Source organism: Pogona vitticeps, chromosome 5, assembly GCF_051106095.1.
Source record: "Pogona vitticeps strain Pit_001003342236 chromosome 5, PviZW2.1, whole genome shotgun sequence".
NCBI lineage: Eukaryota > Metazoa > Chordata > Lepidosauria > Squamata > Agamidae > Pogona > Pogona vitticeps.
Window position 1 is genome coordinate 59,335,629 of NC_135787.1, and position 26,215 is coordinate 59,361,843.

General features: G+C 38.2%; 1 protein-coding gene and 1 long non-coding RNA gene across 5 annotated transcripts in view; one reads left to right on the plus strand and one right to left on the minus strand.

Annotated features, from left to right (window-relative positions):
- Positions 1-26,215, plus strand: part of TENM3 (teneurin transmembrane protein 3) — a 1,852,170-nt gene that overhangs the window by 755,944 nt on the left and 1,070,011 nt on the right. The gene's annotated exons all lie outside the window — the stretch shown is intronic.
- LOC144589401 (uncharacterized) overlaps positions 1-26,215 on the minus strand; it is a 32,209-nt gene that overhangs the window by 1,701 nt on the left and 4,293 nt on the right. Inside the window, exon 1 of the long non-coding RNA XR_013545486.1 lies at positions 1-26,215. This exon is cut by the window's right edge and continues 4,293 nt beyond it. This is a non-coding gene — a long non-coding RNA (uncharacterized LOC144589401).

A 26,215-nucleotide genomic window follows, 5' to 3' on the forward strand; every position in this document is an offset into this window, starting at 1 on the left:
CCATTGTGTGTGCTACCTTTGTGGGTCTTCATTCCCAGAACTCTTTACTGTCACATCTTGCACGCACTCAGACATTATCTCAGCCTTGAAACACTTTGCCTTTCCAGAGCATACACATCTTGTTGTGGCAGCACATAAAATAGATCATTCACAATCTGAAGAACTACTTTAGCAGGGCAAAGGCAGTTGCAGCCACCTATTGCAAAAGAATTTGAGCGTCCTGAAAGGGCAGCAAATTAATAGTTATTTAACTTTATTACTGTAATTTTATTGACTGGGAGAGTGTAAGGGAATTTCTGTCTCAGATTCTAGAATCACTCAGACGCACTGAAATCCTGTTGCATGACTTACACCTTTGAAGGGGTGATGATTACAGATGGGCATGAGACAAAACATAAACAAAAAATCAGATGAACTGGGCTGCTTTGTGCTTCATTTCACAACCCAGTTCTGGGATCCCATTTTGTTGAAGCAAAATGAAAAACCACACTCTCCCCCCCCCCCTTGGCTTCAGCACCAGGGGATGCCCACCATCCACTCCCACTGGCCCTGTCACCTCCACTGACCTGCTACTGCTGCCACACTGCCACGGCTTCCTTGCCAGGAATCTGAAGCTGCCTCTGAGCACGTGCCCATGGCAGTGGCAGCGAAAGTGGAGCCAGAGGCAGCAGAATCAGGTAGGAGAACATCCAAGCGTGAAACAGAAAAATGAACAACAAACCAGTTTGTTTTTCCAAGGGTTTGTGATGGTTTGTGGTTAGCCACAAACTACTATTTTTCTGGTTTGTGTCCATCTCTATGTCTGTGGCAGAGAGCAATTTTCAATAATGAATACTTCCTCTTTCTGTTCCGTGGTACCCACAGCTTCCACACAATAAAAGGCATTAAATGTGAGTCAGAAAATCCATGGGACAGAAGTAGAAAGTTTTTTACTTACCAAGAATCACCCCTGCTCCTTCTGCCACCACTCTTATGCAGGCATAAGTTACACCACAGGATTTCAATAAATGCATATTGTCTCGTGGAGATGGATGTGGCTTTTGCAGTTACTGGTGTAAAATGTCGCAGGCATCAAAATGTTCTTAAGTCTGTATTTTAAATATAACTGGTATGGTTGGGCCTCTTTCTTCCCTTATTTTTCTTCCCTTTCTTTTTGATTGTCATACTGTCATAAAACATGGCATTCTGTCATTAAGAGCACTGACCACTCTTTTTAGGATATATTTATGTGCCTGAGGTCATTTAATGGTTCTTGAGGTCTAGTGGCTATCCCAGGCCACTGGAATACATGTTATATCCCACTTGCCTGGGTGTTGAAAAAGGAAACAATCTAATCAGACTGAATGGGGGGGAAAAAAACCAAGTTTTGGTGCTGGTAGGCAAGAAGCAGCATTGAGGAGTTTCAAGGATGTAATCCAGATTTATGGAAGCTGATTATGTTTCAGGACTAGTACTGCCCGTCTTCATGGGTAGATGCTCTTTCCAAACATCTTTTTAGTCTGAACAAATACACTGAAAATATCACAAACTTATGAAATTCTTTGGTATGCCCCCAAAACCAGTGTATATTTGCATCATATTCTCTAATGCATCTTCCTTTTTTGAATCCAGCTTGGACCTCCATAGAATCTTTGTTGTACAGTCATGGGCATCACCTTGATTCTCTGGAAAATTAGTGTGATTGTCCAATTGACTCTGAACTCCTTGGATTTGGCTTTCTTTGGGACTGGAATATATATGGAACATTGCCAGTTGAAGGCCCATTGTTTTGTTTTCCACATTTATTGGCATATTCTTTTTAAGACTGTAATAATTTCTGTATTTAGCTTGAAATAGATCTGTTGATACCTCATTGATTCCTGGTGATTTATTTTTCCTAAATCCTTTGAGAAGAACTTTCACTTCAGTTTCTAAAACTGCAGTCACCAAAAGATTTTATTTTGCAGAAATCTTCCATTCTTGATGCTCTTTGGTATTGTTTTTCAGTATATTGTTCCCATCTACTCTTCATGTATTTACTCTGGCCAGATACCCCCTTGTTTGTTTCTCAGCATCCCTAATTCTGGGTTAACTTTCCCTTTGATTCCTTTCAGAAATATGCTCTTGTTTTTCCTTTTCATGGTTCCCTTCTACTTGTTTGAAATAATTATTATAATGGTTTTGTTTGTTACTTTGTACCATGCACACATTTTTAAAAATGTGCAAAAAACACTCTGCATTTCTCAAATGTATGCAATATTATTTCATCAGTGTGGGGCATATGCCCTTCAATGCATCCATTAAATACATGCATTCAAAAATATACTGAAAAATCCATATGGTGGTTTTGGGAGTGGTTTAAAAACTATACAGAAGCAGTAGAGAATATACATGAAGATGGGAGAGGGCAGGAGTCCCAAGAAATGGACTTGGCAGATCTGCTGGTTCCTATTTGTAGATTGCCTTATCTACACATTCCTTTAAAAGACATGGTGTACATGTTCCCATACTGGTAGCACTTCTCTTTATAAGCTACTTGGTTTCCTTTTGTTGTATATCTTTACAAAATCCCTTTAAAATTTCATTAATGGTGTGGGAGTCTTTTCTACAATGATCTAAATGGGTCCAATAATGTCAGCCTGCAAATTTGTTGGACTAGCTGAGAGATAAAGGGAAAATCTAAATGAAATGGCCATCCTGTAGTTTGCTGTCCTACTGTGTATGACACATTAACATCACTCATCAAATAAATGGATTCTGTATAGGGTTTGCAACCCTGCCCTATTTCTCAATATTTTTACTTTAATTAAGAATTTGGGGTAATCAATTTCTTACGATTCTTTTTATGCTTTCCCATTTCGGCATCATCCTATCCCAGACATTTGTGACAAAAGTGAAAATCCAACAAGAACAACAAAAATGAGAGAGCCAATTAAAATTCTATTAAAAATTGCAAGACTCTGAATCTTTCATTCTCATAAAAGGAATTTTGAAAAGCCATCTGTACATTATGGTTTGCTCCAACAGAAGAAATGTTTGCAGAGCTGAAGTCTTTGGTGGTAGTCATTTCCTTACAATTTCTCAGTCAATCCATGAACTCTTCTCTTACATCAAAGTATATTTCCAACCGGGCATTAAAATCTACTTAAACCACAGCAGCTCATGCTCGGTGTGGGCACCACCTCCACCGTATCTATCAATTGATATTAACTTCTCCCACTGAGTTTATCTGCTCTGTAAATGCATAATAAATCTGTGAAATAGAACACTTGAGCACTGGGCTTTCTTCTTTCCTTTCTGACAGTTCTTTCTCTCTTTAATATTTCTAACTATAGAAAGTTAGAATCATAAAGCTGAAAGGAGCCAAAAGGTAATCTGGCTGAAACCTCTGCTGTCATCCAAGTAAGCTTTTGCTCTATCCTCATTACCCATATCTTCCTCTCATTTCTGCTATGTACAGTAAAACATCCAGTTCAGAACACACAACAGGAGCAAACAAGAACCTTATTTGATGGTACTTGCCAGATTCTCTCCAATATTCTTAGGAGAAAGGGCCTACCTCCTCTTTCACATTCTCCATGTGGAAAGCTGTCTGTAGCAAGAGAGATACCAACTAACATGTGGGCTCTCCACACGTTCACGAATCTTGGAAAACTGGGGAATGGGGCAAACTGTGCTCCTTTGGGCTAAAGTGACCTGATTAAATTGAAATGGTTTGTCTGTAAGGCTTTTAAGGGGAAGATCACTACAGTGCAGCACTACACAAATATAGAATGAGAGAGGGAGAGAGAGAGAGAATCCCAAGATCTCAGTCCTAGGAAGGGGTGTGTTTCTATTATTCTGCATTGATGAGATCACAGCCTTCTCTACATCCAAGACTCCTGTAGGCCTGTCAAGCTGGGGCTTCCAAGTTGTCTTCATGGGAAGCCCAATGTATCATGTATTACAATAAACCAGACAAGAGGTTAACAAAGGATGGGTTATCATACCCAGATTGTCCCTGTCCAGGAATTGCTACAGCTGGAGAATCAGAACCTTCAGATTTGGAGTGAGGAGTTTGTTTATTTATTTATTTATTTATTTATTTATTTATTTATTTATTTATTTATTTATTTAATATCCCGCCTATCTAGCCAACTCAGGGCCGCTCTGAATGTTCTGGTATAATTTTTTTAAAACCATAAAACTAAATTGACACTTAGAGTGTAAATTGTTCCCTTTCTTTGTGGGGAGTTTTTTCCATGGAATGAGTGGCTCTGGTTTGTTTGTTTTTCCAGCACTGGAGTGAAGCAGCAAGCAATACAATCGCTTATCACCCCAGAATTCTGCTCTGATCAGCAGCATGTATAGACCAAACCCCAGTACAAGACTTGTAGGGACACGGTTCAGTAATATAGCCTTACCTTTTCTTCACAAGACTCATAGGATAAGGCCTTAGGCATCTTGGCTTACATTCTCAGAAGTCAACATCTACCCATTTATATTTCAGGACGTACGTGCTCAGATTCTGAAAATGTCAAGGCAGGAAAGTGAGAAAATCTCCTGGGGGCAACATTTTGGTCAAGATAGACCATCTCAACAAGAAGACATCCTGTCAAAGATTCATGTCGCCTTACAAGAGGTTTTGTCCCCAACAGAAGACTAAGATAACAAGCATATTACTTGGTCATGTTTTCTGCTCAGAACTATAATCTTTAACTTGGTGTAGGGAAGCACACACAAACACAGCAAGCACACAAGGACAACTGACTTAAAAAAGATTCAAACTCATGCAGTGCACAGAACTTTTAATAGCCGGACAATTAAGGTACAGTTAAGATATTTTTTACATTTTACGCATTCACAAAAATGCTCAAAAGTCAATGTTGGAAATACACAAAATCTGTCCAAGGCTCACTCATAGTCACTCCCTCTCTCACACAAACACACACATACACACGCGCGTGCACAAAACATCTTACTGTCTCACTATGCACCACATCACCCCCACTAAAGGGGCAGAGTTTGACAATAACTCCAGTGCCTCGGTTTTCCCTAGAAAGGATCACAGAGTGGTTCAGTCATAATCTTAGAAGCTCTGATACAGTAAAGATGGGTGCTTCGCCCACTGTGGTCACTCCCCAAAGCAAAGCTGACCCACTCTCCTGTCCCCAGGTCTTGGAGGAGCCATTCTCCCCAGGGTGCAGAAGGGACTGCTCTTCCCTTGCCACCAACCATGCTTCTAACACTGACAACAATGAACCCCCCCACTCCTCTTATTATTTCTTTCCACCACCTATCTCTGCCTGCATCCTCTTCCTGCAGCTGGTGTTGCTCCTCTTTCTCACTTCTGCTCAAATGTCCTGTCCTCTCCTACCACCTGCATTCTCAGGCAGACCTACTCCCAAGGTCTCATGTTAGGGTGTGCAGTGACAAAACAGACAGCCTGCCAGGGATTGCAGAGGCATCCCCTTTACACTCACAATAAGGGGGGAAAGGGTTACATAGTCTTATTTACAGCACTCGGACAACCAGGTCAGGGTTGGGATACTTACTGCCAAATCACCAGATTGTGTACACAAATTTGAACTTCCATATATACACTGGAAGATATATGCAGGCTTTCTCTTCTGTGTCTAGTGGTATTTAACTCAACGTTATTTTATCTCACATTGTTTGGCTAGAATCTTATTTTTTTAATTTACCCCAGTGTAAATGCAATGACTTGATAATTAATTACAGTGCACACTTACTTTGATGTAAATAGCCAATAGGATTCTGCTCTTTTTCCAGGCCAATGACTATGTTACATAAAAAGAGGACAAGATCAACCACAAAATCAAAAGCACATTTATCTGTTCCTCTACCAATGTTATTTATACCATTTTTTTTGCCAACAGTGCCCATCTGCACTCTACATAGGATAAATGGGACAATCTCCACACAAATGAATCAATGATAATAAATCAGACACCAGGAGTGGCAATACACAGAAATCCATTACACATCATTTTAATTTACCAGGACACTCCACAGACAATTTGAAAGTGGCCATCCTAGAAAAAAGAAACTACAGGTCAACAACCCAGAGAGAAACAGCTGAGATAAAATATATCATTTACACATGCTAGACACACATATCAAAGGACTTCATATAAGCCAAGGCTTTGGGGGGGGCACAACCAGATATAAACACTACAAATACTGTACTGTACTCCATCTCCTGTATAGCTTTTCCCTCAACAGATTCTAAGGTAAAACAAATTCTACTCTGCTCTTGTGGCCATCCACAAGATGTGGGGTAATTCACACACTGTACAACTGATTACAAAGAACAGCTTGTAGAAAAGTTCATCAATAACTCTGAATAGGCCCTCTATGAGCATTCATGTCACTCTACTGTTTTTATTTTACCATCCTTAATTTATGACAGTCTCACTTTCTTTACAGCACAAAAGCTTCTAATAAAGACCTGCATATCAAAGACACCATCATCACCCACTTACTTTCTCACCAACCAATCATGATCTCTATATTGATATCCTTATGCCATGTATAAATATTTGCCATGTTATTTCTCCTTCTCTTATATTTGATGAAGTGGACTTGACCACAAAAGCTCACATCAAAAAAATATAAAAGTTAGTCTTTAAGGTGCCACCACATTTTGGTCTTTTTTACTTTTTATTTTGTTTTCACCTTAATTAACATGGCTACCCCTTCTCCAACTATAAAAACAGGACATAGGTATAGGGTTTTGGGTACAGCTATAAATGTGGCTACAATGTACCCATGCATAGCCATGCAACACAGTTACAATGGTTTGATACCACTTTAACTGTCATGGCACCACCTTATAAAACCTTTATTGTTTGGTGAAGTACATAAAAGTCCCTGCTACAGAATTCTCACCTGTGGTCATTCAGCCTTAAAGCTATCTAGTGGAGAATTCTATGTTTCTCACCAAACTACAAATCCCAGGATTCTATAGGATGGAGCAATGGCAGTTAAAGTGGAATAAAACATCTGTAATTATGTGATGTAATAAGACAAAGAAAACAAGTGGGGAGAACAGTGTAGCAACTATTCTAAGAAGCAGCAGCATCTGATAAGACATTTTTGTAAATTGCATATTGGCTTCTCATTAGACAGAAATAGTTCACCCTTTTTACAGATGACTCATTGCCCTCAAAGCAAGGATGACATTAGAAAGTGAGGATACAGGTCAGTTTTCATCCTTGTGATAATGTTCTCCCATCAACACAAAATTTAATTTTAGATATTTGCATTTCATTTACCCTGTCCCTGGAAAAACTAAGTAAACATATTTAAAAATTGATGGATATTTTAACACAGGTCATTTGGCTTCTGACTGATAAGTAGCTATGAGAGATGGGAAAAGATTGGGAAAAGTGTCAGTTTAGTTTCCATTCTGAAAGAGAGATGGTAGATCTTTGCGGTATTCATGTGGGGAAGTAGAGTGAATAGATTGGTTTCTGTTGAGATAAATTACTGTTTATTTCTGTGATCTGTCTTAATGTGGTATTATGTAAAGAGCCATAGTACGAATTATTGCTTCTAATTTGGAACTTGTCAGGGATATAGATCCAGCTATTTATCTGATCACACCAACTTGGTTCTGGATTAAAATTAAACAGCATACTTTTCAGTTGTCCAAGCCCTGCAGTCCACAAAGCCCCAAGGTTGCTGTTTACTGTCTGATCTTAGAAGTAGGAATAACTGAAATCTTTTATTTCAATGGGCTAGGCATGCTTTAAGATTCTTTATAGAATCTGATTTTAGTGCTGTTTCTGCATTCACTGTACTGAAATGAGTAGATGCACATTGCAAGCATCAGAGCTTGGCAAATATATTTTATTGGACTTTAGCTACTCACCACCCTCAGCCAGCATGAGTATTTCATAGGTAAAAATAGGCAGACTCATACATGACTCCAAACCTCTCTGTAGTACATAGCAGCTTTATAAATACAGTGGTGCCTCGACGTATGACCATAATCCGTTCCAGAAGATGGTCATAAGTTGAAATGGTTGTAAGTCAAATGGGTATTTCCCATTGAAATGGATTGAAACCTGTTTAATCCATTCTGGCTGTTTTTTGGTCGTATGTAGAGGCGTCAGTTGCAAGTCGAAGCATTCATTCCCATAGGAACGAATACAAAAGCGATTAATCCATCCTCTACCACTACGGGGAGAATTTTTCTTCTTTTAACCTAAGATAGGTTAAAAAAAGGTCAGGAAAGGAAAGAGGGAGGGAGGGAAGGAACAATGGGGGAAAGAGGAAAGAAAGAAGGTCATCACTGGGGCACACAGACCCCTCAGACAAAGGTTTGTGCTGTTAAGCACAAAAAGAGAGAAGATAGAGAGAAGACAATGGGGGGGGGAGAGAGTTTGGAGTCTAAAACACTTTTTAAACAAAACACTTTTTAAACCAAACCAAGCACCTTTTAAACCAAACACATTTTAAACCAAACCAAGCACCTTTTAAACAAAACACATTTTAAAACCAAACACCATTTAAAACCAAACAGATTTTAAACCCACCCACCAACACCTTGTCCCAGCAAACAGACCCCCTCAGCACAAAAAGAGAGCACAGAGAGAGAGAGAAGACAAGGGGGGGAGAGACTTGAGTCTAAACCCCATTTTACACCATGATTTTAAAACAAAAAGACTTTGAAGTCACATTTTAAACCCACACATTTTAAAACAAAAATGAGGTCATAGTACACAAACCCTAGGAGCCACAGAATGCAAAAATAAATAAATAAATTTTACATTTTAAAATTACAGTCTAATTTTCACATTTATTTTTAATTTAATATTGCATTCTACTTTTCACATTTTAAATTCACACTGCAAGACCCATCATAACCCCTCCAGCACATAACCCCTCCAGCACAAAGCCACGCCGCAAAAACACCCAGAACAGTTTTTAAAAACCAGAAAATAGCACCTTACCTCCCTGCAAACACACACACACTCCGAAGCAGAAGGAGGCAGTTCCAAAGCCTACAACAATGATGCACACTCTCTAACTGCTGGGGTGAAAAATCTACAAAGAAGCAGCCTCGGCACCACCTACAGTTAGAAATTTGAATTTCCTGCCTTTTCCCCCTGCCTTTTTCTGTTCTTAAGTGGAAGCTCCGGTCACAAGTAGAAGCAAAATTTTGCGACCGGAGCTTGTTGTAACTCAGAATGGTCATAAGTAGGGCTGGCACTAGCTGGCTGGCTGGCTGGTCATCTTCCCCCAGTGCCCAAGCAAGACAGGAAGGATGGAGGAAGGCCACAGTTCAACACTTTGCTTTCACTTGTGACCAGGTCTCTCCCCTCCTACTCAACTGGTTACTCAAGAAAATATACAATGGTTCATGGTTTGGGAGCACAACACTTGCTTTGCTCTGAGTGCTGACAACCCATGCTACACCACTGTTTAAGGGTACTCTCCCTTCAGTTTTCACGTATTGCAGTTGCCAGGCCCACCATTCTTTAGGCCGGCCATTCTCAACCTTCTTTGGCCATGGCCATAAGCCCAATATGAAAGAAATATAGACCGAATTGGGATTGTATAGGTCACATAACAAACCTTATAAGCTGATGTGTGGAGACTAGTTTCCAGTTTGTGGCCTCCTTAAAATATACCAGGGCCTCCTTGGAGAATGATTGCTTGATGCTTCAGGTTTATTAGATTAGACTTTGGTTTATTTTTTTCTTAATTATTTATTGTTGATTTAGTTGTTGGTCTATGCTGTTGGTTGGTATACCTTGTCATTGTAAACCACTCAAGAGTTGTGCTTGTCACTAAATTGGGTGTATACAAATACACGAAAGAAAGAAAGAAAGAAAGAAAGAAAGAAAGAAAGAAAGAAAGAAAGAAAGAAAGAAAGAAAGAAAGAGTCCATGGAACACTCTATATTTGATATTTAGATATTTTTAAATGTTTTTAAAATATTTACAAAATTGTTTTTTAACTTGGTTAATATTTGTTTTAATACATAGTTTTATGTTGTATTTTTAACTTGTTATTATTGTATGATTATAATTTATAATCTACTTTTCTTTGAGGCCCCTGCCAACCTAGCAGTTTGAAAGCATGTAAAAATGCAAGTAGATAAATAGGTACCACAACGGTGGGAAGGTAACGGCATTCTGTGTCTAGTAGCACTGTCCATGTGACCACGGAAACTGTCTACAGACAAACACTGGCTCTATGGCTTGGAGACAGGGATGAGCACTGCACCTTAGAGTGGACTAAATGTCAAGGGGAACCTTTACCTTTAACTCTTTGAGGAGAAAGGCAGAATATAAATAAAGTAAAATAAATAATGCAGTTTAACATGGGACAAAAGTCTAGGCATTTTGTTCCTAAAACATTCCTGGGGGAATATGTATAGAATTATGTAAATATGGTGCTGTTTCTCTTGCGACATGGTAGAGAGATGCCTCAAATAATTTTGCTAGTGTGGTACATCCTAGATGTGAGAAATATTAACAATGAAGAGGGCTTTAGGTGAAGATCACTCTGCATCGTAGATTGCATTACCTGCTGATTTAGCTGGGCTGGAGACTGCTGAAAAATAATCCTTTTTGTGCCCTTGTCAAAGGCTTGGGCCTGAAGTAATAGAAAATCAGCTTTCTGTGAGTCAGATAATCATTACAAAATGAATTTTGTTCTTCACTTGCTCAAAGAAGTAATTGGGGGAAAGATGTTTGATAAGGATGATGAATATTATTTTACGATAAAGCTTACCTAGATGTATGAAATACTAAGTGCTGCTAATAATTAAGGTACTTGATGCATCTGTAAATTATCTGTCTTGATTGAAAAGTAGAGGATGACTTGAAACAGCTCCTCTTGTCTTTTCCTTTCACTCACTCCCTATCTTACCGTTTCTCCTTTTCCTTAGCATTCACAAGGGGCAGTCTGTTAATCATACTAGGTCGCTTCCTTAGTACTGTAGTAGCTGATTACCCAGCATGAGGTGCAGTTCCAGCCAGGCAAGTCAGAATGGTGTTGCTTACTCCCTGGGGAGGGACATCCTGTAAAAACACCAAGGTTGAGAACTGTCATATTCACAGCAGTAGGTGAGTTTTCTTCAGAAATTAATGGAGCAAGCTGAGCAATAAAAAAATAAAAAAGAAAAAAAGAAAAAATGTTTTTAAACTACATATTCCCTAGAGTAAGATGCAAATTCAAAGCGCTTTTGAAGCAGTGGAATGAAAGTTGAAGATAAGACTTTGGCATGGGGGGTGGGGTGACATTGATAATATAGGCTACTCCAGGACTACGAATATTAAATTGAAATGGAAAATAAGTGGGGCAGATGGTGTTCCTGCTGATTCAAAATACAATCAGAACTGGATTGAGGCATTCCTGCATTTTAGTGGAATACAACAACACTACAGTTTGCTAAAATTAAAAGCAAAAGCAACCCTGTAAGGATCATTGAAACACAAACAGATCTATGGTACCTCAAAACTATTCCCAAGACTCCAGTATGTCTTGTAGATCAGAAGCATCTCCAAACATTTGTCTCATATCCACCATCAGGATTATTCCCTACAACAGTCTGCTCACTGCAGACTGTGAGCATTCTTACATCAATTGCTGAGCTCCAGTAGATCAACAGATTTCCTTTCTTCATCTAGAAAACAATTCAGGCAATAATTCTTATTACATGGATTACTATGGCCCTCTACATTGAATTTTATGGATTGATAAGTGTATGTTTTCATTAGAAATTGGGTTCTAAACTGCTTGGGAATCAAGGGATTCATAGATTTTAAGGTCAAAAGGGCCCACTGAGATTAAATGGTATGACCTATATTGCAGAGGCCAACCTAATCTCTCTCAGTTATTACTTTCTCAAGCAATAAGGGACGGGGGGGGGGGAGCTAAAACAAGGCCTTTAAAGTAGCTCCTAATCTTTGGAGAAACCTACCATCTTCATTAGCTCTTCTATTCATGAACCAGTCACCCTTGCTTCTTTGAAAGTATGCTTTATTTCCAGTTTGAATTTGTTTATTTAGCTATTGGTTTCTAACCATTGCATTTTGTTCTTGTTCTGAAAGACCCTGCATACTTTTAAAAGGTTGTGGATTTTAGTAACTTTACTTAATGCTTTTAACGATATTTTGTGTCTAAGGTTGTGATTGGTCTTTAAAAATCATGATATATTGTCTGATATCCAGTGCTTAAGAGTAAGAGTAAGTCAGAAAGTCTGTTGAATCAGTGGTAATTTGGTGAGTTAACTCCTTCATAAGTTTCATTATTCAAATAGGCCTATTCTAGTTGCAACTTACTACACTAAAGTAGACCCATTAGAATAAATGAAATTTACAGAGTTGACTCAACAAATCTCCACTGACTCTATAGACTTATTCCAGTGAGTTACTATGCTAGGGAACAGGATTTTGGCCTTTGTCTATAGGGTTATTTTGCCCAAAGCAAATTTAACCATAATTTTCTGTATCAAAGATAGCCACTCTCAAATGTTTAATGATTCATCCCTCCACATCTGCATGTTCTAATTGCAATCTAGCCATTTTTTCATCACAGAAAAGATATGGCCCTGTGTTTTATATTGCTTCTTTAAGAAACAAACTCAGAATGCAACAGACAGCCGCAGTACCAGAATGGAACTGAAAGCTTTACCAGGAAATAGAAGTCAGGCATTCTTGATGGTAGTCCTAGCAGTTAGGAATAGCCTCCCTTTAGAGACCCCCCCCCAAAAAAAACACTGTGCTTAAAACTACACTTTTCAAAGAAGCCTTTAAATATATCTTCCCTGTCATTTAGTCTGCTCTGTGACCCATATGTCACCTGAAGTTTGTCATCATTATTTAGGTTTTTTTAGCTTGTGTGTTTATCTGGTCATGTTTTATTGGTTTGTGGACTTTTTAATTTTATTATTTATATTTTGGGGGGATAGAGTTATGTTATATTGTAATGACTGTTCACAGTAGTGGTTTCCATTAAAGGGGTCGTTGGTTGGGTAAATAAATAAATAAATAAATAAAATTGTGAACCACCTCGAATGCAGAAGTGAGTGAAAAATAACAAGATGTTCTCAGAATTGCAGCCAGTGATAATTTATTTGCAGAAAAGGTTTAAAGGGTTTGGTGCCTCAGGAAAGCCACCAACAAGGGTCAAGCAGGAAACACAGAAAATGCTTGGGTTGTATCTTTCTCTCTCTTGAAAGGGAATCAACAGCTAAAAAGGAAAAAAAAAAAGGAAGCAGTTAAGGCATTCCGGTTAGTTTTCTTCATGGTATGGCTTCACAGGTTGAGTAATGGATAGAAATGTGTTTCAACACAAGGTAGTTATTTCTCAGTCTGACCAACCTTCACAGGGTTTATGTGTGGATCAGGTTTGGTAGAGAAGAATTGTAGGTACTTGCTTCAGCTACCTGGAGGAAAGATATACAAATCTAACTAAATAACGAACTAAATAACATCATCATCATCATAATGATGATGATTATTGATGATGATTGATGATGGTGGTGGTGGTGGTGGTGGTAGTAGAAGTAGCAGCAGCAGCTTAGCAATTAAAGGAGTGCTTTGATGAAAACCTTGGCTGGGCAGAGACAGAGGTGGGAATCAATTAAAGCAAGACAATCACCTGAAAGAAGTTACCAGTTATAGCATAGTCATTACATTTCAAAAGGAACTTAATAAGTATCAATGTTATTAGAGGTTTTGGAGTAATGAGTAATATATTCTAATTTTTTTTTTAAAAAAAAAATTAAATTTAAAGGGCATTTTAGACATTCTTAGAGGTAATTTCACTAGGATTTTTCAATTTTTGTTTATTCTGCTGTGTTTATTCCCTGTGTGAGGAAAGTATATGCACGTTGATTGCAGGTGGGCATGGGCAGAAGAGAAAAGCTGCAGCAGATCAGTAGCCAGACTTAACTTCAACGTTTCTTTGTTACTGTGCTCTGAAGTTAGCTTTCCCCAACCTGACACTTTCCAGGTATGTTGGACAATAAATCCAATAATACCTAACCAGCAATTATATAATGGAATTAGTATGTATCTGGACAGCACTAGTTAGAAGAAAGCGACATAAACTCATAAAAAAGCATGTCTGAAACAGCCAACAATAAACTAAGTGATGCCAAACAAAGTATCATATGCTGATTTCTCTAGCAATCTTTCGGTCTCTAACGCCAACAGTTATCATAAAATCCCAATGGTTACTAAAATCCACCTGTGTCACAAGTAGAGTCGGCCCACTGAATCAATGGAATTTACATACAGTCACCAAATCCCCTCCAATTTAGTGGGCCTATTCTAGTCGCGACTTCCTGGTGATCTTCAGTAGACAAAATGTTGCTCACCCAACAGTTACATAAACTGTAACATTTATGAGCTCAGTAAGGATTAACAAAATGTATTAAGTCTTTTATAATAATTTTCCAATCCCTGTCTGGAGGTGTGGTTATAAGGTGCATGCTTTTTTTCTTTTTTCTTTGCTCCCAAGGAAGGCCCTCCCCTTGAACTCAGGACAGAAGCATATTCAGAACAGAAGTTGCTCTTATGCAGCTTTCCAGAGCAGTAATCTGATTCCTGATGTCCTTCAAGTGGTGCTTGTCAAATCTGAATAGTGCGTAGAAGCATTTCATGCTACCAAAATCATAGAAATTAAGATTATGTCTAACTTGATCAAATGCATTCTGTTACATATGACTGTGAAGTCAGCATGACTGTAACTTCTCTGTAACACAATATTTTGCACAAAATCAGGAAAGAAAACATGAATATACCATATTTCAGCTTCTTTGTAGGTATAATTTTGGGTGATTGTGCTTTTTAGTAAGTATATTTGCTTAAAATGTACTTTGCTCCCCCTAGCAATTTTGGAAGTATGTTTTATATTCTGTTAACTCTGTTTTACCAAGTATCTGCATTGTCAAGGAAGCAAAGGAAATGCAAATGAGATTAAATTAGTGAACAAATACAAATGCACAAATTTTGGGGGCAGCACTTTTTAGAATACAATAATCTCAGAATATTTTAAAACATACTATGACATATTTGCTTTGTTTGAAGAAATATTTGCTTTCTGCTTATCCATTTCATTGCAGTAGTTGTGCAGGAACAAGTAGAGACACATATATTGGTGTAGAGACAAGCAATATATATATTGCCCTTCATATGTTTTGTATGGCAACTCCTATAACCCACCCCAGTTAATGTGACAATGAGTTGGGGATTATGGGAACTGTCATTTCAGACATCTGTGGAGCAGTAGGTTGAAAACAAACACTTAGGAATACCATAAATGAGCATTTAAATGTCTTTCACTACCCCTTAGAACATTTTCACCATAAAATTTCACTTTTAATTGGTCGTCATAGTCCTGGATCTGAATTCAAGAGTGAGAGGAATATGAGCCTGTTAACTCTAAGATTGCCCTGCAACTGACTGGGACCATATATTGAACCAGTGGTTAATCATCAGGACCATGAAGAACCCAAACCATGGACCATCTCTTAGATTCCCTAAAGTTGTCTTCTACCGAACCCAATCACCTGGGGGAAAAACAACTCGTGCTGACTACACCTGCATCAACACAGAGAACATGACTGGTGGGAGTCCATGAAAGGGAGAAATAGTTGCCAAATAATTGGCCCTTCAAGATTTGTACTAATTCTTCAGTTTGAGAGTAGTAGACTGAACAGAGAGACTCAGAGTGGTCTTTCACTAAGTACATTCCATGATGCTGCAATCATAGCCGCCTTTCTTCATTATTAGAAGTGTATGGAGGGAAATATATTAGTTGCTCCTCCTTCCCTCATGTGAAGAGAAAGTTTACGCCATTCTCAATAACTGTATTTCTGCTTTTAACATCCTTCAGTTAGAGTCAGTCTTCAAATCTACATATGCATTACATGTGCACATTTGTGTCAAGTTGCAGGGAACTAGCTCTTCCTAACAACATTTCCATCAAATGTTCTCCAGCGTTTAAATTTAGATATTGGAGTCTCCCACTAGACAACAAGTTATTAAAACATCTGCCTTTCCATAAGCCATTCTGTTCTCTGCCATTCCACATGTCCTTTTCTACTTCACCAGGCAAAATTGCCCAATCTAAATTTCAGCTCAAGTGTTTGATGGCTTTCATGCTGAGCTCAAACTGTTAGCACATCCCTGAGAGAATAGAATTGAAACAGGATTTAATCTAAAAAAAAGAAAAAGAAAAAAAAGGCTTTCCATGTAAATCAGTAATGTCCTCTATATTTTTATGCATGTCTTTATTTTCTAGGATTAATATTATTAATATGTAAAGGTAAACGCTAAAATGCACAGATAACTAGCACTGAGTGAAGGACCATTCTAATGCATCTGTCGCCTGCATATGTATAAAAAATTATCCTGTCAGTCAATTTTCAAGTAACAGATACAACTGCTACTATTGCCAAGTTATCTTTTACTCTTTGTCACTCTGATCCTAAGTGTACTACATGTCACAGAATTTTATTAAAATCGGTGGAATGTTTTCCTGTGATGTCTGTTGCAAGATCCATATATCAGATGATAACATTAAATACATTAGTCATTGTTTTTATAGCCTAAACAGCTCATATGTCTATCTGGACAGCAATTCCATTGCTTCAGTTTCCCATGCCGTGATAACAAACTGCTTGGTCTATCACAGTTCATTCTCTATATCAGAACTTAGAAATAATGCATTAGAACTAATGTGTTAATGTTAAATTAATTACTTTTGCGATCGAATACCAGAAAAAGGCTGTTAAGAGCTAATCTTTTAAAAAGAATGTTTTGAAAGTAACATTAACTAGAGTTTTGCTTGTTAAAAACATCGATTTTGTATATTTATCTCCAGAGGGGACATATTAGTCCATATTCCACCAGCACCCTATAAAGTGGCATATACAGTATCTTCATTTGAAAACAGGTATAATATGTTTAAACAGCCCAGTGTTTGCCATATAAATGTAGTTAGACTGTAACAACCTTATTTTACATAGCCAAGAGCCTATGGTATTAACCAGGTGTCTGATAACCAAGGTTATCAGACACCTCGAAGTTGGTAACCATTATTCTAGAAAAAGCCAGGTAACCACTTTGAGCTTCACTACTCTAGCATAACACAGTAAAAAGCATTGGGTATAGGTTTGTTGAAACCTGGCTCCAGGTCTTCCTATCCCATCTCAGGATATCATTTCTTTCCCAGTTGTTGGACAGCCTAGTTGAACTTGTCTGGGTACATAATGATCTCAGTAGCTTCGAAGAGAACCAAGGGACCACAAAATCAGGTGGACATACCTTCTGTCAGCAAGACCCTCAGCTCTAGCAGACTTTCAAAACCCACAAGCATAGAATGGTACAGTAGGACCCTGTATCCACAGGGGGATCAGTTCTAATCCCAACCCCACAGATAGTGAAAAGCGTAGATTATAGCTAACACAGTCTGTTGGACCCAGAACTTCCCTGTACCTTTAATTTTTTTTATCTCACCAAGTTAGAACTGAGTTTAAATCTTCTCTCGTTCCTGTGCTGAAGACTGAAAATGACTCCACACACACACATACACACATAAAATCTCAATGGCTCTGTGGGTTTTCTTCAAAGTCAATTAAAAAAACACATTTCTTTGTTTTTCCAAGAGTGTTGAGGAAGGGGCTTTCTGAAAGGCAGAAAGGGCAGGAGGTGGTAAATCTCTCCGAGGAGGTAGTTTGGTTTAGGTCAGAGCCCCTCCTCCTGCCTCACCAGCCAATCTAGCTGTGAGTTTTACAACAACAGTGCTGCTCTGAAGGGAAGCTGCCTCAATTGACTAGGACAGTGGTCTCCAACCTTGGGCCTCCAGATGTTCTTGGACTTCAACTCCCAGAAATCCTGGCCAGCCGAGGTGGTGGTGAGGGCTTCTGGGAGTTGTATTCCAAGAACTTCTGGAGGCCCAAGGTTGGGGACCACTGGACTAGGAGACCAGACAAAATAGTGATGGCTTATCTATATAACATGGTGTTTGGATCCCTCTAGTGGCCCATTCTGATCATTACATCTTGAAAATCCTTATTTGTAAGTATTTAAAATTTTAGTATTTTCAGGCTGTGGATAAATGAATCAGTGGATATTGATTCAGTGAATATGAGGGTCTTACTGTGCTTAGGATGAATCTTTCAAGATGAAAGCTTTATTTATTCCCTTAGATAGCAAGCAACTGATTAACTCAAGAATAATGCTGTTTGGATGCATAGAGGAGATCAAAATGCAAAAAAGAATATTCTACATGAGGCTGAGGCAAAAAAACAACGATGCACCTCCCCCACCCCAGGATCACAGATGTCTAGGGTGTGGCATTCAGAGAAGTTTAACATGTGATCTGTCCAATACTGATGAAAGCCAAGCAATCACTGCAGTGTACGTTTGCCAGAAGTGGAGATGCCTGGTCATTGGCAGCAATTGTATCATATAAACCATGCTAAGAGAAACAACTTTTACAATGTTAGAACTCATATGAAACTTTTAAAGCATGTACTTGCATTTATTACACCAATGAGAAATGGTTCTTTTTGTAGGTTCCCCCTTGCCCACTCCCTCAAAAATAAACCCTCTTTTTTTGGTCCCATGTATCTTGTACATTCATGGCAGATGTTAAAATTCAACCAGTATGAAAGTAGTCAGCTGTGTGCTCAGTAAGGTATTGCAGAGAGAAGTCAACTTTACACTGATCCCAGTTTAGCCCTTGAAGTAAGATATGTGTGGGAAAAATCTTTAAAAAAAATAATAAAATCTAGCAAGACACCAATTTTAGCAACATTCAATTTAGCCAGTATACTTTTGTGTTACGAACAATTTACAGTATATAGAATTTTTCACAAAGGTCTCGAGTATAGGTGATATAAAGATAATCTACCACAGAGTGAAGAGGACTTAGAACTGTATTAGCCATGAATGGTATGAAGCTTTATTGTCTTCAGCTGGCTTGCTGAAGTATGATTTTGATTAAGTTGGATCCTGAAATTGTTGAAATCCTTGATCTCTTCTGTGCTGATAGTATTACATTTCTACAGCTGGGTTTTCTGGCAAAGTGGGCCTCCTGCAGGTTTTTTTAAACAAGCAACCCTGTTTATTACCTCCTTTATAGTATAACCTGGTCCAATCCTGTCCCAGGTACACTGGAGTTGTTTCCAAGAGCCTTTGTGGTTTATTTAGTTCGCAAATTTGTTATATTGACAGTCATTCTTTAAGTTAAAAGTATTTGAAATCACAGACCAGGTATGATTTTTTAAACATGTATGGCACAGAATCTTGGAAAATGTAAGAAAATAAGAATGCAGCCAGAATGCAATTTCAGCTGCTCTTTGAATCTTTCGGATGGTATATCTGGATCTTATATATTGGTGAGAAATCAAATTAAAATGTTTGATGCATATAGCCAGGAGAGAGAGACCTTCCAACTTTCCAGTCCAAGAGTCTGTAGACTTGGGAGGCTTTGCTGGTGGAGGAGGGAGTGTTGCAGGTTGTGGTTAAAGTATAGCCACTGTGGCTACACATACAGTATATCACAGAAGTGAGTACACCCCTGTCACATTTCATAAATATTTTAGTATATCTTTTCATGTGACAACACTGAAGAAATGACACTTGACTACAATGGAAAGCAGTGAGTATACATCTTGTACAACAGTGTAAATGTGCTGTCCCCTCAATATAACACAACACACAGCCATTAATGTCTAAACTGTTGGCAACAAAAGTGAGTACACCCCTAAGTGACAATGTCCAAATTGGGTATACTGTATATAAATGGGGCAGAAAGGTGGATCTAGAAATCCAGATGTCTTAGAATTCCCATATTATAGTCTATTGTACTTGACCCTAAAGCTGCCTGGGTAGCTCAATGAGTTAGGTATCTGGCCAGAGTTTGGGAGTTTGATTCTGCATTGTCCCTCCAGGGAGAAGAGGCAGCCTTGAGCAAGCTGCACAATCCCAGGATGTCCCCAGAAGAAGGAAATGGTAAACCACTTCTGAGTACTCTTTACCTAGAACACCCTGAAATGGGACATCATAAATCAGAATTGACTTAACACATATTCTTATCCTTATAAAACACCAGGCTCAGTCAAAATTACATATAATTATTGTTTTGTTGTTGTTAAAGAGTAGTACAATGTAGCAATAGATTAAGAGTACATAAACTGGTTGGTTCACTGGGTGAGAGGACAGTGCATATTTAATAGTTTTGGCATTACAAAGGGTTTCACTGAAATCAGTTTGTATATAACTGTACAAAAGCCATATATTAATAATAATAATAATAATTATAAGTCAAATAATAATAATTATTATTATTATCATGTACCGTCAGGTCAGTTCTGACATACGGCAACCATTTTCATGGTTTTCCAGGTGGGGGACTAGGAAGGGAGAACAACTTAAAATGTGATGCTATTAATTTGCAAGAATTGAGTAAAGCTGTTAATGGTATGACGTTTTGGAAATCATTAACTATATGTAATCACCAGTCGGCAAAAGTGCCTTGATGGCACATAATACCTTTGGAGATTTTTCCCTTAATTGCCAGACAATTGCATAGTGATAAGATGAATGAAATGGTTGAAACTATGACAGTATATAGACACCAAAGCTCTGATAATGTTGAGTAAGACCATCCCCAGCCACCAAGCAAAATATAGTAATTTCACAGCTTAAATTAGTGAGCTTCTGAATATATGCTCTCTATTCTTTTTTAAATGTCTTTAAAAATGTTTTTACAGCTAGACACAAAATTCCTTTGCCAGGACGAATGCCTGTTTTGCCAGGAAAGAGTTTAAAAGTTCTCTTCCTGACAGTGAGCTAATTGGGTCCTGACTGACAGGGTCAAAAGTTCAGATTTCCTCTTTGAAAACTTGTATCAGGATCCTGTTCTCAGAAATCCTGAAACAATGTTTACCGAAAGCACTCAAGGCTGGAACAAACTGTTCTGTGCTTTTGTAATGCAGAAATACTTTGAATGTTCCATACAAAATTAAATGCTATTTCCCTGAAGATACATAGCAAAATGCCCCTTTCTGGAGGACTGTCACTCTGTTAGTTCATTTAAAGCAAGCCTGGAGGTTTGTTTGTTTGTTTGTTTGTTTTTCTTTTTACTCTTCGGAGAAAATCTCTTTTATGACTGTTTATGTGATCTTTCATTGCCCTCCAAACATTTCCCTTCTCTGCTCACAAAGATGCAAAATTGTTTCTACTTCAGAACATTCTTGCTGGTAAGCCTGTTCCACGTATGCTCAATTTAGAAGAAATTCACTGTTTTACCCTTTTGAAAGGCTTTTTTGGAGGATCAATATTTCAACCCCTGCAGCCTAGATTCCTTCCAAATTAACGTGGGTTGGGCCAACTATTCTCTTTCAAGATAAGCCGCCTAGAGTAATCTTAATTGATTAGATAGGCGGGATATAAAATAAATAAATAAATAAAATAAATGAAGATGGATCTTTAGAATTTATTTGATCTGTTGTAAGTCTGGGAATATTTAAATGTTGTTGGTTTTTGCAAAAAAAAAAAAAAAAAAAAACAACTTTGCCTAAACTACCTGAAACCTGACACACAGCAAGAGCAGACTGTCTGCTATATCTATCCCAAATCTGATCCTGAGACAAAGTCAAATTTTAAAGTTTTATATTTTTGTTTGGGTTGATTCCATTTTTTAGAAGTGCCTTGTAGAATGTTGATTTGCTCTGCCAGAACTGTAATGTCATTACACTCTTTCTCAGTGATAATAACACTGAGAAATAAGTTGCAACTTTGCTAGGGGCTAATTTGCAGACCAATCACATGCATATCTGTCTATTCAAATTTTAGATCCACTGTGTTCAGGAAAACGTATTCTTGAGAATGCGTACCTCAGGTTCCACTCTTAGAAATTTTACTATCTATTCAGAATCTCATTTTTATTGCCAAATATTGTGGCTTCTCAGGTCACCAATAAACAAGTAATAATAGTAAGACCTTTTGATATAGGCATTTTTCAGATTTTCACCTAACCTAACCTGCCACATAACTCCCCCTTTAATTAATATAATGTGAATTCAATACTTGTTTGAAGCAAAATGAAATCCTCACAAAGTTCCAATTACTCTGTTTTATACTTGTTTGATTAGAAATGCCATTGTCTGTAATTTTATACGGTTCTCTCTTTTTTTTCTTTTTGACTCTTCAAAGTGCATGATTCATGCTTAGAAAACAGTTTATTTTGTATTTCCCAGCACTTGGCTTTTTTCATCCCTGCCAGTTATAACCTGATAACCTGGTTTCATACTGTGCTTTAGCACAACAATATAGTCATCAAACTAAAGCAACACAGTAAGTGGGCACATTAGCCATCATTTTGCTTGATCACTTGGGAGAGATTAAATTTATTCATTTTCGGAACAGATAATGAAATATTTAGAACATGGTAACATAAACGGGGGCTGCATTTTCATGCCTTGACATGATTGTTGCAAAAACAGCATATTAGATGCTAGGCATGTACAAATCCTGCCAAGTTGTTTGTAGCATTTCAGCAGGCCTTTTGGCACATTTGCATTTGTTTTATCTACAGTAAAATCCATTCAATTTTATTGAACTGTAATTCTGGCAATTTACAATATTTACACACTGTGGCTAGATTGAAAATCACTCCTTAATTCAAATTCCAATCTAAATTTACTTCATAGTAATTAGGTCTTTGTTACTGACACTGGGGGCCTATTGATTTAATGAAAAACGTAACCTTACAGTAAGTGCTTAATTAGTTGCTACAGCAGAGAATGTGCTGTCCCAAATTATGGACTTTAAAAATCAGGTGCTAATTTAAATTACACTATGCAATGTTCCAAGCTATTTTTAATATGGAATCTAACAATTGCATATATTTCACTAATATAAGGAGATATCTTGCTATGTCAAGGGAAAATGACCATGTTATTTATTCTATAATCTCATGTTCTCAAACTAGCCTTTAACATAATTAGTTGCTGGATTTGGTTCCCAGCAATTCTTATAACATCCACTTTCTTTGCTCATGAGAAACCCTACTAACACATGGTCACAGTAATTTGTTTTGGCCTAAATTGTTTGTCCCAGCTAGTATGAACCCTTGAATAATTTGATGGACGGTATATCAACACAAGGTAGGCTCAGCAATATGCTGACCGAGAACTCCCAAAAGTACAAACTGGATTTTGAAGGGGCAGAGGAACTAGAGACCAAATTGCTAACATGCACTGGATTATGGAGAAAGCCAGAGAGTTCCAGAAAAACATCTACTTCTGCATCATTGACTACGCAAAAGCCTTTGACTGTGTGGACCACAGCAAACTATGGCAAGTTCTTAAAGAAATGGGAGTGCCTGATCATCTTACCCATCTCCTGAGAAATCTATACAGTGGTGCCTCGCTTAACGATTACCCCGCTTGACGACGAATTAGCTTCACGATGATGTTTTTGCGATTGCTATTGCGATCGCAAAACAATATTTTAATGGGCAAAATCTGCTTTGCGACGATCAGTTCCCTGCTTCGGGAACCGATTCTTCGCATTGCAATGATTAAAACAGCTGATTGTCGGGTTTTTAAAATGGCCACCGGCTGTTCAAAATGGCTACCCGCTGTGTTCAGGATGGATTTTTTGCTGCAGAGGCATTGGAAAATGGCCGCCCTATGAAGGATCTTCGCTGGACGCTGAGGTATTTCACCCATTGGAACACATTGAACCGGTTTTCAATGCATTTCAATGGGCTGTTTTATTTCACTTGACGAGGATTTCACTCTACTGTGATTTCGTTGGAACAGATTATCCCCGTCAAGCGAGGCACCACTTTATGTGGGACAGGAATCAACAGTTAGAACTGGATACGGAACAATTGATTGGTTCAAAATTGGGAAAGGAGTACGACAAGGCTGTATATTTTCTCCCTGCTTATTTAACTTATATGCAGAATACATCATGCAAAAAGCTGGACTGAAGGAATCCCAAGACAGAATTAAGATTGCCAGAAGAAATATCAACAACCTCAGATATGCAGATGATACCACTCTGATGGCAGAAAGTGAGGAGGAATTAAAGAACCTCCTAATGAGGGTGAAAGAGGAGAGTGGAAAAAATGGTCAGAAGTTCAACAGTAAAAAAGCCAAGATCATGGCCACTGGTCCCATCACCTCTTGGCAAATAGAAGGGGAAAATATGGAGGCAGTGACAGATTTACTTTCTTGGGCTCCATGATCACTGCAGATGGTGACAGTAGCTACGAAATTAAAAGACACCTGCTTCTTGGGAGGAAAGTGATGACAAACGTAGACAGCATCTTAAAAAGCAGAGACATCACCTTGCCGACAAAAGTCCGAATAATCAAAGGTATGGTTTTTCCAGTCGTGATGTATGGAAGTGAGAGCTGGGCCATAAAGAAGGCTGACCACCAAAGAATTGATGCTTTTGAATTGTGGTGCTGGAGGAGGCTCTTGAGAGTCCCCTGGACTGCAAGGAGAACAAACCTATCCATTCTAAAGGAAATCAAGCCTGAGTGCTCACTGGAAGTACAGATCCTGAAGCTGAGGCTCCAGTACTTTGGCCATCTCATGAGAAGAGAAGACTCCTTGGAAAAGACCTTGATGTTAGGAAAGTGTGAAGGCAATAGAAGGGGACAACACATGACGAAATGGTTGGACAGTGTCACCAATATGAATTTGACTCAACTGTGGGAGGCAATGGAAGAAAGGAGGGCCTGACGTGCTCTGGTCCATGGGGTCATGAAGAGTCGGACACGATTTAATGATTAAACAAATTTATTTTTACTGTATGATTTATACATTTTTTCTGTATATTATTGAGTTAGTAGTTATTCAAATATTATACAACTGAATAATATTTTAATGTAAGATGACATAATCCGTTAATGTAGGCTGAAAAAAAGACCTAAACACTATGTAAAGCATTTCAAAGGTACATGGCCAGAATCCAAGAGGTATAACTTTACCTGTCAAATTGCAGCAAGTTAAGAAGCCACAATAGCTAATTTTCTATTCCACACTGGGTCACATGATTGGTATGTAATAGGAAAAGCTTACTCTAATTTCTTCACTTAGGGCAATTCACTGCTGATAGTTAAATCACTGTCATTACATTAGCAGATGTATTTAACAGGATAGTGGTCAATGGACTAGTCCTGAAGCTGAGGCTCCAATACTTTGGCCATCTCATGAGAAGAGAAGACTCCCTGGAAAAGACCCGGATTTTAGGAAAGTGTGAAGGTAAGAGGAGAAGGGGACGACAAAGGACGAGATGGTTGGACAGTGTCATCGAAGCTACCAACATGAATTTAACTCAACTCTGGAAGCCAGTAGAAGACAGAAGGGCCTGTTGTGCTCTGTTCCATGGGGTCCCAAAGAGTCAGACACAACTTAATGACTAAACAACAACAATATCTACATATGTGTAAATCCCATTAATTTAAAGGATTTACACTATTTGGGATTAACCATTAGATTCTGATTCTTGTGGTCTCCAAAAGCAGAAATTCTACCTTACTTTGCTTGGACATCAAAGATTCTTCTGGACCCTTGAAACTGCTACAACTCTACTCTGCAGCTGCCACAAAAAGGTAACTTCCTGAAGTTCCGTATTTTATTCTGCTTTAAAGGCACATGGAGCCTTTCAGGTGGCCAAGCTACTAGAATTACATATGGAAATTGGAACCTTCCAAGGGGAGCAGCTGGATCTTCACAGGACTGTATGTATGGTGATTGTGCAATTGAATTGAAGTCAATATATCAGTTAATATTTCAAGGCAATTTACGTCAATGCAGACATGAATTCTTAATACTGTACAAAAAATAAACCACATTCAGGCAAGCTGGGAAAGGCATAAAGAAAATAGAGAACAGAATGAAAAGAAGAGACCATTGATGAGTAAGGAGTGAAACATGAACTCCTGTTGCTTAGTATAGTAAGTCACAACTAAAGTAGGCCCGTTGAGTCAGTGGAGTTTATGGAATAATAGGCTGACCGTATTCCCACTAGTTCAGTCTGTAGCTGCAACTTAATTTACTATGCAACAGGACTTCAGCCAGTGTTACTTATTAAGTTAATCCCATTGTCCAAGGGGAGTACACTTCATCATCAAGCGGCAGATGAAGACCATATGTTGCTACTATTAATATATGTATGGAAACAGACAGATTCTTCCTAAGTAGCATTTACATCACTTGATAGTATTTGTAATG